The sequence below is a fragment of the Triticum urartu genome, chromosome 1 (genome assembly GCF_003073215.2).
Source record: "Triticum urartu cultivar G1812 chromosome 1, Tu2.1, whole genome shotgun sequence".
Classification (NCBI taxonomy): domain Eukaryota; kingdom Viridiplantae; phylum Streptophyta; class Magnoliopsida; order Poales; family Poaceae; genus Triticum; species Triticum urartu.
Window position 1 is genome coordinate 524,537,476 of NC_053022.1, and position 6,964 is coordinate 524,544,439.

Below are 6,964 nucleotides of genomic sequence, written 5' to 3' on the forward strand. Positions count from 1 at the left end.
TTACGAGTTTGGCCTTCAGTTAAAAACAATGTGAAATAGTTTCACTACTCATGCCACCTGGAACACCACAATGTAATGGTGTGTCCGAACGTCATAACCGTACTTTATTAGATATGGTGCGATCTATGATGTCTCTTACCGATCTACCACTATCGTTTTGGGGTTATGCATTAGAGACAGCTGCATTCACGTTAAATAGGGCACCATCTAAATCCGTTGAGACGACACCGTATGAACTATGGTTTGGCAAGAAACCTAAGCTGTCGTTTCTTAAAGTTTGAGGTTGCAATGCTTATGTGAAAAAGTTTCAACCTGATAAGCTCAAACCCAAATCGGAGAAGTGCGTCTTCATAGGATACCCAAAAAGAAAATGTTGGGTACACCTTCTATCACAGATCCAAAGGCAAGACATTCGTTGCTAAGAGTGGATCCTTTCTAGAGAAGGAGTTTCTCTCGAAAGAAGTGAGTGGGAGGAAAGTAGAACTTAACGAGGTAACTGTACCTGCTCCCTTATTGGAAAGTAGTACATCATAGAAAACTGTTTCTGCGACACCTATACCAATTAGTGAGGGAGCTAATGATGATGATCATGAAACTTCAGGACAAGATACTACTGAACCTCGTAGATCAACCAGAGTGAGATCTGCACCAGAGTGGTACGGTAATCCTGTTCTGGAAATCATGCTGTTAGATCATGATGAACCTACGAACTATGAAGAAGCGATGGTGAGCCCAGATTCCGCAAAATGGCTTGAAGCCATGAAATCTGAGATGGGATCCATGTATGAGAACAAAGTATGGACTTTGGTTGACTTGCCCGATGATCGGCAAGCAATTGAAAATAAATGGATCTTCGAAAAGAAGACTGACGCTAATGGTAATGTTACTGTCTACAAAGCTCGACTTGTCGCAAAAGGTTTTCGACAAGTTCAAGGGGTTGACTATGATGAGACCTTCTCACCCGTAGCAATGCTTAAGTCTGTCAGAATCATGTTAGCAATTGCCGCATTTTATGATTATGAAATTTGGCAGATGGATGTCAAAACTGCATTCCTGAATGGATTTCTGGAAGAAGAGTTGTATATGATGCAACCGGAAGGTTTTGTCGATCCAAAGGGAGCTAACAAAGTGTGCAAGCTCCAGTGATCCATTTATGGACTGGTGCAAGCCTCTCAGAGTTGGAATATACGTTTTGATAAGTTAATCAAAGCATATAGTTTTATACAGACTTGCGATGAAGCCTGTATTTACAAGAAAGTGAGTGGGAGCACTACAACATTTCTGATAAGTATATGTGAATGACATATTGTTGATCGGAAATAATGTAGAATTATTCTGTAAAGCATAAAGGAGTGTTTGAAAGGAGTTTTTCAAAGAAAGACTTCGGTGAAGCTGCTTACATATTGAGCTCCAAGATCTATAGAGATAGATCAAGACGCTTGATAAGTTTTTTCAATGAGTACATACCTTGACAAAATTTTGAAGTAATTCAAAATGGAACAGTCAAAGAAAGAGTTCTTGCCTGTATTACAAGGTGTGAAGTTGAGTAAGACTTAAAGCCCGACCACGGCAGAAGATAGAAAGAGAATGAAAGTCATTCCCTATGCCATGGCCATAGGTTCTATAAAGTATGTCATGCTGTATACCAGATCTATTGTATACCCTGCACTGATTTGGCAAGGGAGTACAATAGTGATCTAGGAGTAGATCACTGGATAGCAGTCAGAATTATCCTTAGTGAAATAAGGATATGTTTCTCGATTATGGACGTGACAAAAAGGTTTGTCGTAAAAGGTTACGCCGATGCAAGTTTTGACACTAATCTAGATGACTCTAAGTCTCGGTCTAGATACATATTGAAAGTGGGAGCAATTAGTTAGAGTAGCTCCATGCAGAGTATTGTTGACATAGAAATTTGTAAAATACACGTGGATCTGAATGTGGCAGACCCGTTGACTAAGATTATCTCACAAGCAAAACATGATCACACCTTAGTACTCTTTGGGTGTTAATCACATAGCGATGTGAACTAGATTACTGAATCTAGTAAACCCTTTGGGTATTGGTCACATGGCGATGTGAACTATGGGTGTTAATCACATGATGATGTGAACTATCGATGTTAATCACATGGTGATGTGATCTAGTTTATTGACTCTAGTGCAAGTGGGAGACTGAAGGAAATATGCCCTAGAGGCAATAATAAAGTTATTATTTATTTCCTTATTTCATGATAAATATTTATTATTCATGCTATAATTGTATTAACCGGAAACATAATACATGTGTGAATACATAGACAAACAGAGTGTCACTAGTATGCCTCTACTTGACTAGCTTGTTAATCAAAGATGGTTATGTTTCCTAACCATGGACAAAGGGTTGTTATTTGATTAGCGAGGTCACATAATTAGTTGAATGATCTGATTGACATGACCCATTCCATTAGCTTAGCACCCGATCGTTTAGTATGTTGCTATTGCTTTCTTCATGACTTATACATGTTCCTATGACTATGAGATTATGCAACTCCCGTTTGCCGTAGGAACACTTTGTGTGCTACCAAACGTCACAACGTAACTGGGTGATTATAAAGGAGCTCTACAGGTGTCTCCAATGGTAGATGTTGGGTTGGCGTATTTCGAGATTAGGATTTGTCACTCCGATTGTCGGAGAGGTATCTCTGGGCCCTCTCGGTAATGCACATCACATAAGCCTTGCAAGCATTGCAGCCAATGAGTTAGTTGCGAGATGATGTATTACGGAACGAGTAAAGAGACTTGCCGGTAACGAGATTGAACTAGGTATTGGATACCGACGATCGAATCTCAGGCAAGTAACATACCGATGACAAAGGGAACAACGTATGTTGTTATGCGGTCTGACCGATAAAGATCTTCGTAGAATATGTAGGAGCCAATATGGGCATCCAGGTCCCGCTATTGGTTATTGACCGGAGATGTGTCTTAGTCATGTCTGCATTATTCTCGAACCGTAGGGTCCGCACGCTTAACGTTACGATGACAGTTATTATGAGTTTATGCATTTTTGATGTACCGAAGTTAGTTCGGAGTCCCGGATGTGATCACGGACATGACGAGGAGTCTCGAAATGGTCGAGACATAAAGATTGATATATTGGAAGCCTATGTTTGAATATCGGAAGTGTTCCGGGTGAAATCGGGATTTTACCGGAGTACCGGGAGGTTACCGGAGTATATGGGCCTTAGTGGGCTTTAGTGGAAAGGAGAAAGGGGCAGCCCAAGGTGGCCGCGCGCCTCCCCCCTCCCTAGTCCTAGGACTAGGAGAGGTGGCCGCCCCCCCCTCTCTCTTTCCCCCCCTCAAGGAATCCTATTCCAACTAGGATTGGGGGGGATCCTACTCCCAGAGGGAGTAGGACTCTCCTGGCGCGCCCTCCTTGGCCGGCCAGCCCCTCCCCCTTGTCTCCTTTATATACGGAGGCAGGGGGCACCTCTAGACACACAACTTGATCATTGAGATCGTTCCTTAGCCGTGTGCAGTGCCCCCTGCCACCATATTCCACCTCGATCATATCGTTGTAGTGCTTAGGCGAAGCCCTGCATCGGTAGAACATCAAGATCGTCACCACGCCGTCGTGCTGACGTAACTCTTCCCCGACGCTTTGCTGGATCGGAGCCCGGGGATCGTCATCGAGCTGTACGTGTGCTAAGAACTCGGAGGTGCCGGAGTAACGGTGCTTGGATCGGTCGGATCGGGAAGAAGACGTACGACTACTTCCTCTACGTTGTGTCAACGCTTCCGTTGCGATCTACAAGGGTACGTAGATCATACTCTCCCCTATCCTTGCTATGCATCACCATGATCTTGCGTGTGCGTAGGAATTTTTTTGAAATTACTGCGTTCCCCAACAAAAGTTGTGCCCGATAACTTATGTATAAATATGATGATAATATACACACCGCAGACCTAATAACTTAGGTACAAACACCGCGGTAACTTTGATAGGGGGAGTTATTCGAAACATACCGCAGGTAACTCTTGTGTAAAATAGCATGGTAATATACATACTGCAGACCTGATAACTTAGGTACAAACACCACGGTAATATGAGCAAGTGGAGGGGTTAGTTCCTCATCTGGTTGATGGAGGAGTATCCATTCTACAGTATGCTAACGACACTATCTTATTTATGGATCACGACATTGCTAAGGCACGTAATATGAAACTTATTTTATGCCTATTCGAACAGTTGTCTGGCTTAAAGATAAACTTCCACAAAAGTGAACCGTTCTGCTTTGGGAAGGCCAAAGACGAACAAGATACATATAGACAATTGTTTGGATGTGAATTGGGTTCTTTATCTTTTAGTTATTTGGGCGTACCGATCCATCACTGTAAGTTATCTAATAAAGAATGGAAATGTATCGAAGATCGAATAGAGAAAAAGCTGAGCTACTGGAAGGGTAAGCTCATGTCTTATGGAGGTCGGCTAATGCTGATTAACTCAGTACTGACTAGTATGCCGATGTTCCTACTATCGTTCTTCGAAATTCCAAAAGGGGTACGGAAACGACTTGATTTCTTCAGATCTCGATTCTTCTGGCAGTCAGATGAGGCCAAGAGGAAATACCGTCTCGCGCGATGGGACATTCTTTGTCGACCAAAAGACCAGGGCGGGCTCTGTATTGAGAACTTAGAGATCAAGAACAAATTCCTTATGAGCAAATGGCTCTATCAGTTAGAGACTGAGCCGGAGGGCATGTAGGCACAGATTTTGCGTAATAAGTACCTACAGTCGAAAACACTAGCTCAGGTTACCATGAGACCAACCGACTCACCATTCTGGAAAGGGCTCATGAGAGTGAAGGACTTGTTCTTTCGTAGGGTCAAATTCCTAGTTGGCAATGGGATGTCAACAAGGTTTTGGGAGGATACATGGTTAGGAGACACGCCCTTGGCCATCCAGTATCCCACCCTGTATAACATAGTGCAACGTAAGGAGGATTACGTTGGCACCGTTCTACATACGAGTCCTTTGAATACCCAGTTCAGACGAGTGTTAGTTGGTGAGCGTTGGAGTGCATGGATGCACTTTGCTCGGAGATTGATAGATGTTCAACTCTCCGACCAACCAGATTCGACGCAATGGAAACTAGCTAGGAATGGAGTTTTTATGGTAAAATCTTTTATATGGATCTGGTTAATTCTAGCCCAATCTCGAGATCGTTGCATATTTGAAAGTTTAAGGTTCCTTTGCGCATTAAAATCTTTATGTGATTTGTCCACAAATAAGTAATTCTTACAAAGGACAACTTAATCAAAAGGAGATAGGTAGGTAGTCCACGATGTTGTTTTTGTGATCATGATGAAACAATACAACATTTATTTCTTGAGTGCCCACTCGCCAAATTATTGTGGAGATCGATTCATATAGCCTTTCATCACTCCTCCAGTTGACATTAGAACATTGTTTGGAACGTGGTTAACTGGGGTTGAACATACTACGCAGCCCGTATTCGGATCAGAATATGTGCGCTTTTGTGGGCTATATGGAATTGCAGGAATGATTTGATATTTAACAGACAAAACAATTTATCTTTCTTGCAGGTCATCTTCAGAGCTACTGTTTGGATCCGTACGTGGTCCTTACTCACTCGTATGGAATCCAGGGAGCCGTTGGTTACTGGGTGAAACCACTGAGAGATGGTAGCACGGGTTTTATTCAACCGGTTCGGATGGCGGTCGCATAACAGGATAGGAGTCTAGGGAGCTTATCCTTCTTTTTGCCATTCCGGTTATGTTTGTCAGCATGAACTTTCTTTCTGTTTTCTTTTCGCTTCACTTGTGAGCTGTAATACTTTGACGACTTTGTGTTACTTTGTGAACTTTTAATAAGATGGCTGCATGCATCATTATGATGCAGAGGCCGGGGGTATACCTCCATTTCCAAAAAAAAACACCACGGTAACTTTTTACTTGAGGAAAAAGTTATTGAATACACCGCCTATAATTTCTGTATAAATAGCATGGTAATGTAAACTTCGCAGACCTGATAACTTAGGTACAAACACCGCGGGAACTTTGATGGGGGGAGTTGTTGGAAACATACCGCGGGTAACTCTTGTGTAAAATAGCATGGTAATATACATACTGCAGACTTGATAACTTAGGTACAAACACCGTCGTAACTTTTCACTTGGGGAAAAATTATTGAATACACCGCCGATAATTTTTGTATAAATAGCATGGTAATGTAAATTTCGCAGACCTGATAACTTATGTACAAATACCGCGGTAACTTTTACCTTGGGAAAACAATTTATTAAATACAGTCCCCCATTTTTTTGTATAAGTATCTTGGGAAAAGGTTGTAGGAACAATTTTTCATGTCCCGGTAACTTTAGTGCAAACATCATGATAACTTATGTCGCACAGATGTGATAACTTACGTAGTCCGGACGTGATAACTTTTGATCCAAAAAAAAAGTCGTCAGAACATATCAACATGGGATCTAGTTTCGAAGGTCTCATTGCGATAAATCTTTTATATAAAAACGGTTTTTCAATCGGACCAACGGTTTAAGCTACAAAATATTTTAACGTTTCAAAACCAAGGGAATATATGATGACATTAGCTTTCTGTCTTTTTCTGTATGCATGCAATTAGTTGCTCTAATAAGACCAGCTCATGCACCTAATTAAGAGAGAAAAGTAAGAAGATGCCGTATTTGCATGGATTAGTATATAGAGTAGCACCGTTTGGATCTATTGCTAAAATACGAACGTTTGGAAAATAGTACAGTCCCTTTTCTTTTTAGGGGTATGTGTTGAACTGAACTGACAAATGTTGATTTTTTTTAGAAATAACTGACAAATGTTGATAGCGTCGTCGTGTTTTTTTGAGAGGCACTCGATACACGGGCCGGCAGTGCTGCTATTGTGTGATAGGCCGGCCCATCCCACGCGACGTGGGCGAGCGCCCG